This window comes from Rousettus aegyptiacus, unplaced genomic scaffold (genome assembly GCF_014176215.1).
Source record: "Rousettus aegyptiacus isolate mRouAeg1 unplaced genomic scaffold, mRouAeg1.p scaffold_m13_p_11, whole genome shotgun sequence".
In the NCBI taxonomy this organism is placed as follows: Eukaryota; Metazoa; Chordata; class Mammalia; order Chiroptera; family Pteropodidae; genus Rousettus; species Rousettus aegyptiacus.
The window spans coordinates 21,455,028-21,469,259 of record NW_023416286.1 but is presented as its reverse complement, the minus strand read 5'-3'; the positions used below and the strand labels follow the sequence as shown (position 1 = coordinate 21,469,259).

Below are 14,232 nucleotides of genomic sequence, written 5' to 3'. Positions count from 1 at the left end.
CATTCAAAAGGTATCTATTTTCTTATTCTGTGCTGAGAATATTATTGATGGTTCGTCTCTTCTTTTCCTGTTAACTCACTGGTCTATTAAATTCTAGCACTGAATTTCCCCATGAACAGTCTGAGGGCAGCTTGGTGTTTTTCTCTTGTTTATGACATGGATGTTCTGTCTGGATACCTGATACGCGTTTGCCATTTCACTTCTCTTATTTAAGGGAAATTTTCTCTATCGCTTGATATCTTTCAGGTTCATTCATTGAGTTTTTATTTCAGAGAAAGAAATAATTTTTGTGTTGGATCATCTTTGTCCTCCACAGCTATCATAATTACTCTCATTATTTTAAACTCTATATTTTTCCTCTGAAAAGGAGTAACTGTCATTGTTTAGAGTCTTTCTTTCATGACATTAGTCTGTTTTTCTCCATATGAATTTACAATTGCTTTCTCTAATTCATGTATTTTATGTATAAGAATGTTGTTTTGATTATCAGAATTTTTCTTAGGTTCATTGTCACCTTTTAAATCTTGTTATTTTACTATCTTTGAGCTATGGTTTTATTAAATTTAAAACTTTTAATTCTAAAAGTTAAAGAACTTGCCTTATCTAGCTTGAATTATCCCTGATGAGTCATAATCTGAGATAAAGGAATTAAGGTCTAGCTACTTTGTTGTACTAAAGGGGTTTTTGGTGGGAAAGGGAAGATATACTCTGACTGTTTTTTTCTCATCCGAAGTGCTAGTAAGTGGCTTGTGCCAACCAGACTTGGACTATTTTAATTCCATAGGTTTAGTGGCCCTTTCTGTCTCTGTAGAATTCTTCCAGTGGCATATACAATCCTTTATACTTGGTAGATTTTTTCAGTACTGTCTACTTTACCACCCTCTTTCCTCTACCTCGATTATAGTTTACTTGGGTTAGACTTCTCAGAAATAAATTAACACTCTTATTCTGGGAACATGGGTGAAAGTAGTGTAAGGATACATGTTATATGCTGCTATGAAATAATTTCTCTCTTTGGTTTCCACTTTTTCAAGTTTATAGCATAAGCTTCTGTCAAGAAACTATTGGCTATTCCAAGAAAAAAAATTTGATTTAAGAAAGTAATTGGGGTTTCATTTGTTTAATGAGAGAGAGTTTTCGAAAACGTTTCTATTTTGGTGTATAGTGTTAGGTAAAATCCTTCCCTCCTTGGTTCCCTCCATTCCTTTCTTCCTTCCCTCCTTCATTCTCTTCTTCATTTCTTTCTCTCTTTCGTAGCCAATAGCCCTCAATACCATTACTTGAGTAGTGCATTTTCCCCATCACTGATTTAAAATAGGATGTTTCTCATATACTACATTTGTAAACGTACACAGAATTGTTTCTGGTGTCTCAATTCTGTTCTTTTGATATATTTGGACAAAAATAAAACTTTAATTTTAAGGATTATTTTAATAACTTTTAGAGCAAGTTCTTTGTATTGCTCTTTTTCAAAAGCTTTTGTCTATTGTGCATTTTCTTTCCCAAATGAACTTAATAATAAGCTGTCAAGTTTCATAAAAATTCCTGTTGAGAGTTAATTATAGTTACATTTAATTTGCAAAGAATTGACATTTTTATAGTTTTGAGTTTTCCTACTTAGGAAAATGGCTTCTGTCTTAAATTTTTTTTTTTTTGAGAACTTATTTTGTGTTACTCAGGAACATTTCTTAACATTCTTATTCATATACACATCACAAATCTCTTGTCAATCATTTTATGATTCTTACTGCTTATGGGAATGGATTTTCCATTGATTTTTCTCATTGGTCTTTGTGCATATGTGAAAAGCTGTTCCTTTTCGTGTCACAAATGTAATCTGGTCACTTTCTTGAAATTTTATTATTTCTATTATATCTAAATAATTTTTGTGGCTATTCAGATAGAAAATGATTTTTAATAATAATAGCTAACGTTCAGCATATGCTAGGGCCCTGGAGTCCAACTCCTGGTTTCAAATCCTGGCAAGGTCACTTAGCAGTTTTAACTAGTTACCTTATTTAAACTTTCTGTGCCTTATTTTTATCATCTACAAAATAAAGTTCATAGGAACCCTTTATATTTTTAAGGACTAGAGTGGAATGATTACTATTAAATGAAGTAAAAGAGATAAAACTCTTACCACAATGTCCAAACCAGGAAATGTTATTGTCTAACATTCTACTAAACACTTTGCATAGTTTAGTTTGTCTTATCCTCACTGTATGACGTGTATTATTATGATAGACAGTATATTTTAAAAGTAGAGTTTAAGGATTTGCTGATACATTTTTAATGAGATGTGTAACAGAGAATTTAATATGCCGTTAACCAGTGTGGAGGAAAGTGGGTAGTGGGGAAAGATTATGAACACAATTTTGGAGTTGTTAATGTCTTCTAGAAAAGCACAGATTTCAAGTTAGGCAGGTAGATATACAAGTCTGGATTTCATGTTGGGAGTATAAACTAAAGACATAAATGACAGACATATCTATCTCGCTAGCTATATCTATTTATCTCTAACTTAAATACATGAGATTAGACAAAATTACTAAGTAAGTGAATACAGATAGAAAAGATAAGATGTCTATTAAATAAATCTTTGGGCACTACAGTATTAAAGATTTTGGATAGAAGTATAAGAACCAATCACAGACTAAAAGGAAAGGCAAGTGAGGTGAGATAGTAGGAAACCAAAAGAGTTTGGTATCCCGGAGCATAGAGAAGAAAGTGTTTTCAGGTTGATAAAGTGAAAAACTGTTTCTAATACATCAAGAAACATGAAGAATGAAAAATTTATGCATAACTAGCTCAACTATAGTTTAGTTAGAGATACCATTTTTTCTCATTTTAATATACCTATCACATTTTTATACATGATTTTCATCATTTTTATTTTTTAATATATTGAGTGAATTCCATCAAAAGATATCCAAATGTCAAACCATCCTTTTATTACTCAGGCAATCATTTCCTTGTTTGTAAGGAATTTTTTTTAATAAACTGGTAAATTAAGCTTATAAATATTTTTTATTTTATGTATTTGCATATATTTACTTTTACTGTTTTTTTCTACATATATTTTATTTTGTTTACTTTGCTTTTTGCTTGTATATTTTACTAGCAGAGCAGAATTTATTTATTTGTTTGTTTATTTGTTTTAAAATGTTTTTATGGTGACATTGGTTAATGAAATCCAATAAGTTTCAGTTGCACACTTTAACAATAAAGTAGATATATATTTATACTGTGTGTTCCTCTCCCATAGTTACATTTCTTTCTGTCACCACATATTTGACCCCCTTTATCTTGTCTACTCCCCTATCCCCCCCAACACCCTTCCTTCTGATAACCACTATTCTATAGTCCATGTCCACATTTGTCCTGTTCATTTGTTGCTTTTAGGTTTATGTTAGTTGTTTTTAATGATTTCTACATAATGCACCTTCTAAGTTTTAATTTTCAGGTATTTAATTTGATGTTAGCAACAAACCTATGAGGTGATCAGTGTCTGTAATTGTATTCCTATTTGAAGTTGAGTTACTTTTTATTTGTGTCCAAAATCTCAGGACTCTAAGGTGAATAAGAACTCACATCTCAAGTGACTGCTTCTTCCTCTATCAACATTTTCTTTGTAAAAGTGTCTTCTACAATTATCTCTCTATAAATTGCAAACCAACTATTCCAATTAGTGCATAGCATTTATTTATATTCTTTCTGACAACATTATAAATAATAGGATTTTAAGTTTTGCAGTTTTGATGAACTTAGGCCTCTTCCATTAAATTTACCAGTCACTACAAATGGTCATGTAAGCTTCCTGATAAAACTTATTTACACATGCTGGTTATTAGACATTAGTAGTGAATACAGAAAAGATAGCGCTCATTTGTACAACAAAGTGTTTTGTAAATTAAGACAACTTGGATTGGATCCATTAAAAGCTGAGGAAAATGTGTAAATATTTATATACAGTTTTTAAGTGGTTCATAGATGCCGCTGAACCAACCCATGTGTTCACTGATGAAAACATGAAACGACCCATGTAACTAATGGTTACAGTTTAACAATCCTGAACATTAAACCTTGTACTTTAAAAAGCATTTCTATACATATTATCTTACTTAATCCATACTGCTACGAATTAAGAGATATTTCTTCATTTGCATATGGTAATTCAGCTGCTTAAAATCTCAGCCTTCCTAAGCTGATTCATTGCTTTTTAACAATTTATGAGACTCTTCAACTTAATCTTTTTACGTATTTGCCTGGAAATTCATATATCTATTTATGTGTGTGGAGTGCTGAGCTTAACCCATAGAACATGGTATGAGGATAGTTTGATGACAGTGGATCATCTTTAGGAATGAGAGAAAAAAGGATAATATCATAGGAGGAAAGTCTCATTAGCCTGGAAGACAGTTTGAAGTTGGTAAATATACATGTAGGTAAAATTAGTCGTAGAGGTGCAATATACCTTAGATTTAAAAATAAACATAGGAAGGCTTTAAAAGAATTTCTACAGAAATGAAGATTTCCTCATCACCTCAACTTTAGTCACATCTATAAACAAGCATGAAAACAAATTACCTGTAGTTTCCTTTCTCTTTATCATCCAGCGTGCGCGCGCACACACACACACACGCTCTACATTCCTACACTTATTCCTTTCCCCAAAATTATGTGAGATGATCAGATAGCAAATCTAGAACAAAAGGGAAGCACACATTAGCTCAGGTTGCTGTTCTGTATAGTATCAATTTATTTATTTATTTTTTACAATCTATTGCAGAAAAACGTGAACAGGAATATATTAAACATGGAATGAAATGGAGATGCTAGTGTACATTATACATCTATTAATCCCTTACAGTAATCTGATATAACAGTATAATTCAGTGTTAAGGATGATCTGCCTTAAAGACCACAAATAACTAAGTTTCGAATATCTATCCGTTAATCCATCTTGAATAGATTCTGAACCCCTATGAAATCTCCAAACCAGTGAATAGAATAACCAAATTTCTGTCAGGAAGAAGTGAAGGAGATTTCTTCAGAATTCTGTTATCACATTCTGTGAAACATTCTGTACTTTCTATAAAATATGTTTCTGAATTCCATGCTGTAGAATTTGTTTTTAAATGGGTAGCCAACCCATTAAGAATTTTTCCTGCATGAGATAAAAAATGGACCCTCATTATATCGAATGCCACAATCTAGTGAATGGAATTTTAAGGATGCACAAATGTTTTTTTTTTTTTCAATAATTAAGCTCAAAGACATTGTCCTCCAAAAAGTAGATTTCTTCACTACACCACAGTTACATATCCACATGAAGTAGATATCTACATATCACTATTGCTATATAGATTCACCTTAATCCAAAATTCTGAGAGTAAACTACAGAGAATATATTAGCAACACATACATAAACTCAGTAGTTTTCAAACTCTGACTATTAACCCAAGTTGGAAGCAAATTTTATGTTGTAGCATATCATATACTCTAATATTCTAAATTTAATATAGCAAAGTTATCCTGTCTTAATTCTAAAAATATGTATTACATATTTATATAATATATTTATGTATTTACATATTTATAATGGATATATATAATATGTATATGTTTATTGCAACTCACTAAATTGATTTAATGGCCCCATAATATGTTCGTTTTGAAAAGCACTGCTATTTAAATAACATGTTCAATAAATTTATGGCACAGTATTTTCTCTTTTCTCAGGTGTCACAGAAAGAATAGATTTTGCAGTGGGGAATATGAAACACTTTATTTGAATTTCAAAGGACAAATTGCAAAAGATGTATATTTCTTGAAAGCAGCAATTGTGTTTCGAACACTTTCTACAACTTTTCCTGATAGATTAAATATCTAGTGAAAATTTTAAATCTTTTATTGCAGTATAAGTGCATACAGAAAAATATGCACATCTCAGTAAATGTTTACTTTATTGAATGAATGTTTAGTGCATTCAAAAAATATAAATTAAGACTATACAAAGAGATGTTTCTGTGTTATATTAATTAGACAAATGGAATAGGTCTAATAGGCCCTATTACTCCTGACCTTTTATATTTGTTTCACAAATTTTGCCAATATTAGATCTTAGAATTGCCTTATATTGCATAAGAAAAAGTAGTCATATTAATTTCATACTTATAAAAAGACAAAGTAGTTCTCACTTGCGTTCTCTCAAAAGAATTGAAGAGAATAGAAGATCTAACTTTAAATTCTTAGAGCCTTCTGGATGTATTATGATCTTGCCTGTATAAATGTGACTGGCTCATCATCTAAATCCCTGTCAGTTACAGGTACCAAAAGTAACACAAACTGGGCATACCATAGTTGTACTTGAGCTGCAAAATGATCTTCCATATGTTTCTTATGACTAATGATGTGGTTTGATTAAATTGCTTTTATTGGTTTATACATTATTTTTAATTAATTTACTTTTTTATTTAAAATTCTCTGTTCTTAGAAGTCAGTCTTGGGAACTGAGCATGAGAACAATCTTAGTGATAGTATTTTGACTTTAATTTGGATCTTCCACACTAAATAAATATCCATGGATCAAGCTGATCTATCTCACTAAAAAGAATTTTAGCTTGGCTTTGAACAATGATTGAGATTTGAATTTCAAATTAGATCACTTTTGAGAGAAAGAAATAGTTTATTAAAAATATCGTTTGTTTAGAAAACAGTGAGTGGAACAGTTTGGTTTGATTTGAGGAATCCTATAAGGCAGCAATCTCAAACCCAGGCAAGCTAACCTCTAAAGTATTCTAAGACTTTTTCGGGAGTATTGAGGCACGTGTATTTGTTTCTAGACTCTTGAGTTTGAAATGCACTCTTTGCTAAGTTTCACCTGCATGAGAATTATCCTGTAGCTGCTACTTCTTGTTTTGCAACCTCTCTACCTCTACCATCCTTTACTTATTTTACAAAAATAAGGGGTAACAGTTATCAGCATTTTCTTTCTTTTTATATTTAAGAAAATACTGCTAAAGGCATAAAGCACTTTAGAGTGGGAGAGGAAGAGTTGGCTAAACAAAGAAGGAGTTTGAGGACACATTGCACCCAAAGTAAAAGTAAAGACTTAAATAGACAGATATATAGATAGTAGATAGATAGATGATAGTTGATGAGAGACAGATAGATAGATGATTGATAGATGATAGATAAACAGATAGACAGATGATAGATAGATGATAGATAGATGATGATGATGATGATGATAGATGATAGATAGATACATAGATAGATACATAGATAGATACAGAAATACATAGATAAATAAATTTAAGTTAAAAAAAGACAAGAAAGTTCCAGTGGCTAGGTAAGAATTGTTGAAGGAGCAGCAAACTCATTCATCCAGACCATAAACTCATGTCAAAAATCTCTCTCTTAGAGTTATAAATAAAAAAATAAGTTAGCTATCATGAGATAAAATTTACACATTTATCTGAAATATAACATTCAAACATTATTCTTATAGAAAGTAAGGCCGATTTTCCTGATAACTTAGGTTATATGACAGACATGTTCTGTCATTGGCTGTGTTCAATTTGATGTCCAAAACTTGGAGCATTACACAAAATACATTTAAGATACAAAATACATTTAAGATACAATATGCAGCATCAGACATTTTATTCCTTAAAAATATTAAACTTTTGATACCAAAAATATTTCAAAAATCAGCTTAAAAATATTTGAGAGCACATACATAGTTTAAAAAATATTTTCAGAGATGAGCAAGCAAAAATATATTTGAAGAACAAAGATATAGAGGAACAGAGAAACATTGATTTGGAAGGCAGCTTAGGGCTTCACACCAAGGAATTTGGAATTCATTCTCAAGGCACTGAAACTCTAAAGTGCCTGAGGTATCTTAAATTTCTTAGTTTACTATATTTCAAATTAATAAAATACATTTATTTAAAAATAATAAACAGACATTGGGTTAACTGAAAAAGCTAAGCACTTTCCCATTTTTGTGTGTTTTTAACTGCATTTTAATGCATTATACATTCTTTTTAATATTGCTAAGACATAATACTGCTCAGGACATAAGTAGTTTAGAGTGTTAGAAAATTTATTAAAGTGCACTATATTGTGTCAGAGATGAAGAAATAGTTTTTAAAATTAGAAATATTCAGTGTCCTAAAACTAAAATTGATTACTCTTAATTATTACAAATTATAATATTGTTATGTTCTGGGTTAGTGGTTTATAAGTGATTTTTAGATATGAGATTATTTCTTCAAATAAAATTTTACCAAAACAAAAAAGCAATATAAAGCAAGTGGACATGGAGATCTGCCCCATCCATGATAGGAACCTGTTGGACTTTTGGTACTTTTGCATTATAGCTTGAAAAACACTGGCTTGACCAATATCTCTAGTGTTTTCCTACACTTTTATCATTATACATTCAGTAGAGCTATCAAAATTAAATCAATCATAAATACTATAACTACTTTTTTGTTAATATTTTATCATAGGAAGCTTCCTCATTGCTGTAAAGGAACACCATTTATTGTAGTCATGGTTTTGTCTTTTTACTACTTTCACCACACTTCTCTGATTTTCCTTTGCATTTGTAAAATAACTAAAAGATTTAGTGCTGTCAACCTTAAAAATGAAATAGCCAGTTATTTTACTACCAAAAATGTGTTTATTTGTAAATAGCACAGGAATTGCAACTTAGGACATGCAAGCTACAGCAAGTCATATGCATGTCTAGAGAACAAAGGAGAGTAAAATGCCTTTATAAGGAAAAAAGGGAAATTGGGAGGGGCTACTGTGAAAGAAATTCCATTGGAGGAAAGGGAGAGTTCAGAGTATTTTTCAACTGGCTGAGTGAATTGTGTGTTTTTTATTGGCTGGGTTGTTGCTGAGCAAGGAGAAAATCTTCCATCCTCCTTCCTGGGCAGTAGAGTAAGCTTTCTCCTGTTTGGGTATCCATCTTCCTGCTGAAGTCTGCAAATGTGCGTGAAAACCCCTTTCAGGGCTTCTTGACTCTGATTTTAAAAAGGTTTCCTTTATTCATTTTCACAGGGTATAATTTCTTCTTATTAATTTTATATCTCCATAGCAATTCAAATCTCTTTTGAAGTAATAAGCAGCCTCCTATAAATTAGAACTTACTTTAAATAAGGACATCTGTGACAAAAGAGTAATCTTTTATCACAAATTTACTAAGGCTTATCAAGATTCTGAAATTTTCAGGGATTAAGAACAAAAAATTACAAGCATTGTAATTTTTGTTGTATCAATTTTATTGCTGCTAATTGCAACATTTTTATTATAATGAGCCCATATGTTGCCTTCAATCACCCTACATTTTAGAAACTTAAGAAATATATATCCTACAATTTTTTCCTTTTTTGATTAAATTTATTGGAGTGACATTGGTAAATAAAATTATATAGGTTTCAAGTGTACAGTTCTATAATTCATCATCTATATACCACATTGTGTGTTCACCACCACCGAGTCAGATATTTTTCTGTCACCATATATTTGTCTTCCTTTACCCTTACCTCCCTTCCCCTCCTTTCCCTCTGATAACCACTAAACTGTTGTCTGTATCTATGAGTTTTTGTTTACTTGTTTTTTGTTTGTTTATTGCTCTATGTGTTATATCTCATATAGTTCTCAACTTTTTCTTTCTGACGTATTTCGCTTAGCATGATAATCTCAAGATCCACCTATGTTGTCACAAATGGACAACATAGGGTTGTTAGGTAATATTCCATTGTATATATGTAACAGCTTTTTCATCCAGTCATCTATTGTAGGACACTTTGGTTGCTTCCATGTCCTGGCCACTGTGAATTAATGCTGCAATGAACATTGAGGTGCATATATCTTTACAGATAAACATTTTCAAATTGTTTGGGTAGATACCCAGAATAATAGAATATGCTAATTCTATTCTTAATTTTTTGAGGAAACTCCATATTGTTTTTCATAGTGGCTGTACCAATTTGCAGTCCCACCAGCAGTGTATGAGGGTTCCTTTTTCCCCAAAACCTCTCTAACACTTGTTATTGCTTGACTTGTTGATTATAGCCATTCTTACAGGTCTGAGGTGGTATCTCAATGTGGTTTTGATTTGCATTTTCCTAAGAGCTAGTGAAATTGAGCATCTTTTCATGTCTTTTGGCTGTTTCTATGTCTTCTTGGTACACCTATAATTTTATTGAATTTTTTTTTTTTAGTTCCAACAGATTTTTAGTTGATTCTTTAGCATTTTTTTTACATATGGCTTCAACCCTTGTTTTATGCTCTATGGGTGATCTATTTATATCCTTAAGATTTCTGTGGATTCCCAGAAGATTTAGATCTTCTGGCCATAGATTTCTGTCACTGTTGAATTCTTCCTCCTTTACATTATATGAAAGTTATTTCCTCTGTCATAACTACCACCCAAATATGGATCTCTATCATTTCCTGTATTTCTTCCTCACTTTGACCCTGTAAGATGCACACATGATTTATTCACACATGATTTTTTATCTTGTAAAGACCTTGCTGAAGTTTTAAGATAAATTGTTATTATATTGCTGAGTTATTTTCTCTTCTGTCCTCTTTCTCTTTTTCTCTCTTTCCATCATTGATATGTTTATGTTATACATTAAAAATATAGGACATATGTTTGTGTATTTTTCTATAAAAAAGGAAAATACAATGAAAAAATGTCCCTTATTCATTAACAGAATTTACGTCAGATAATGACATTAAACGTGTAGACAGAAGACAATTTTAATTTTGAAAGTTTTGGGTTTTTTAATGATTACTAGCAAGCATATATTGCAGGACAAAAATTTTAACTTAGTATAGGGCCTTAGTTTTAAATCTCTGTCCCTCAGGGCCATAGATAATCTCGTAATTTTTCACTTTTTTCTTTGTAGTTACAGACCCAAAAAAGAAAGAGTCGTTATTACTAAAGAAAGGTTAGCTTGACCTACGTAATTCAAGAAAGGAGAAAAAGAGGGGAGAGGAAGAAAATATGAAAAATACTGGAGGTATTTGTCAGATTCTATGAAAGTAGAGAAGAGTAGAAAAAAATTGTGTATTCAGATTCTTTTCATTGATTTTAAGATATGCAAATAAAGATTTCGAACTGTTAAAATTTACTTTTTTTGCTGAACTGTTTCTTTGACCCTTACAGTACTCTGAAGTTTAATTTCATGGTTCCAGTCTTTAACTAGGTTACGAAAGTATTAATTTAGAAAACTAAATGATTGGGAAATAATGAAGGAGACAATAAGACAATAGTTATTTAATTGTCATATTTTTTGTGTGTCCTATATTCACTGCTTCATTCCTATTTATGCTCTAGTTGTCTTTGAAGTAGAAGTTATTTTAGCTGTATTTTTTTACTGATAAAATATTTAAGTTAAATTTATTTTCTCTGTTTTTTTCTCATTTATTAAAATGTAAGTTAGTGAAATATTCTTCAATAAATCTTAGGTGTAATTAGTAATTGTCTGCCATTTCATTTCCTGCTAAGAACTATATATAAAGTGAATTATTAAAACAAGCTGCTATAAAACAGCATCTTCTTCCTGTCTTTTATCCTCTGGTACTTGTGAAAGATAAAAGTGATCTTTTAATACCTGTTTTTTTTTTCTTTTTTTTGTTCTCCATTTTTTTCTAAGTTTTATTTGGATCTGTTACTTAAAATTATCACATTTTAAAAAGTTTTATTCTGAAGTAGGAAAAGAAATTTAACATAATTTATGCAAATGCCTGAACTTTCTGCTTTTTAAAAAATCAGCGTCTATATAGCACCATATCGTTCTTGCCCTCTTCATCTATTATTTGCAATAACCATCTCATGCGTCGTCTCACTCAATTTGCTACACTTTTGCTATATTGTCATCTTATTTTGTTCATCAAAAACTGAGTAAGAAACATAGACTCAAAATACTCCTGGCCATGCCAGATAACAGATTTATCAAGGAGATGATCCAAAAAAGAAAAAGACTTTTTTAGAGATATTAATTCTGATATTTTCCCAGTCCTTTACATTTTATTTGGAATAATGTTTAATTAGCTAGAGAGTCAGTCAAACATATAACCTTGTATATTATTTCAAAATTCATGAAATTAATGGACAGTTACATGGTGTCTATGGGGAAGTATATAAACTATTATTTTGATTAAGAATTTTATGTCATACCATAATGTTATCACATTTAACTTATTGTTTTTGCTTTAATCATGCTATTTGATTGACTATTTTTGTTATTATGATAGTTATGAAAATTAGTTTAATTGCCTAAAAGCAATATAAAAAGACTAATTTAGCTAGCTTTTGCTCTTCTGCTGCTGCAAAAACAAACAAAAAAACAACAAAAAAAACACTTTTATCTAAAACTAAAAACCCTATGTGTTAATGATTCCTCTCAATTTTGTGCATTAACTAGACAGTTTGTACTAACCGATCTGGGACTGGATAATCTAGAACATTGTCAGGCTTGTCTTCATTAATTATAATGGCTAAGATAGCATTCCTTGTGATCTTGCAACCTGTAGGTGGCTGGTCCCAGCTTGATCACATGGTGACAAACTGGTTCCCAGAAGGAAAAAAGGGAAAGCCCCAATGTGCAAATGCTGCTCAAGCCTCTGCTTGTGGCAAATTTGTTAATGTCCCATTAGCCAGTACAAATCACAAGGCTGAGCCCATATTTAAGGGATGGAGAAACTGATTCTACTTCCTGATGAGAGAAAAGAGTTAAGTCATTTTGCAGAGGGACATACAGTGATGGGAAGAATCTGTGGCCAATTTGCAGGTACCACAAAGGCTAGTATTATTTCTTATCTTAATAATTTTATAGCACTTTTTTATTTTATAGTTTATTAGTAGCACTTTCTATGAAACTCCGAATTGTGTATTTAGGTCTTTGTTTAAAAAGAAGTGAACATTTTTTAATTAAACTTAATAAAATGCATATTATTTTTTCACTTAAAATCAGATAAAATTTTTAGTTTTGCTATTTTAAGATTATAGCAGAACTTTATTTTAAACCAACTAAAAAACAATGGCTTTTGAAGATGTGGAAAAACTGCTTTTGATCTGTTAAAAAGTTTTGGTATTGGGACACAATCTTTTCTACAATTTTTATATAAGCAATATAACATTAGAAATGTTGAATGCAATGATTATATCAACAAATGTAATTTATGTGGGATTACTGTGATTTATATGGCATCTATCATGCTAACCATTGCTCATCTCTTTGAATTTATGTGATTATGTTGTTCTTATGATAGCAATATTGGTAGATCAGTTGTTACATTGATTGCCATATAAAGATTTATAGCTCGGATTTATATTATATTAAAATAAGCAACACAGACAATAAGATATGTGTTTAATCTATTTTATCTAGAATCTTTATACAATAAAATATCCTAAGCTAGGATAGATTGCTGTAATGCCTTGTAAGTGCTGTTTGTCTCAATACTTAAATTAATAAATTATAGATTTTGATGTAATTACTGTGGTATATCTTCCCTAAGTTGTTATTGATAATTTCAATAAAGCTACATTCAAATCTATTAAACTTGATTTTCTTTTATTTTTTTATATCAGGCAATGTCTTACTACGATAATATAACCAAATTATATCCATAATTAATGTGAAAATAGGTGTGCTATTTCTAGGATTATAATTGAATGGCTACGATTTTCATTTTACAGTTAAAACAATCTTAAAGTTTAAAATTATAGCCAGAGAGAACATTTATTAAATAGTTTGTCTGCTTTTTCAGGAAGTGAAATAAATCTCAAGAAAGATGATTTATTACCATAACAATGGGATGAAGTGCCATATGTAATATATATAGTTTAGTTTTTTTCTGGTATAAAAATACTCTCATTATTACCATTTGAAAATGAAATTGTGGCATTACTCATAGATAACCCTATGATTTTATTATTCATTTATTCACAAATATTAATCAATGTTAAAACCATAGCAGACTATATGAGTCGTCATTTTAATCATAGTATTTCAGAGAAACACAAAGAATAAGTTGGGAAAGGAATAAATGATAACTGGAGTGGAAATAAGGCCTTTGCTGTCTTTGAAATGCTTTTATTTAAGAAAAAACTATAATCATTTGGCCAACTAAGAAAATGATTTATTTTTAATCTGTGTCGATATAATGCAACTCCATTATTATTCTAGTGATAAA

The 14,232-nt window shown here is 30.5% G+C and overlaps 1 protein-coding gene across 5 annotated transcripts in view; it reads left to right on the top strand.

Moving 5' to 3' along the window:
• Window positions 1-14,232, top strand: part of SGCZ (sarcoglycan zeta) — a 781,719-nt gene that overhangs the window by 662,981 nt on the left and 104,506 nt on the right. The window lies entirely within an intron of this gene.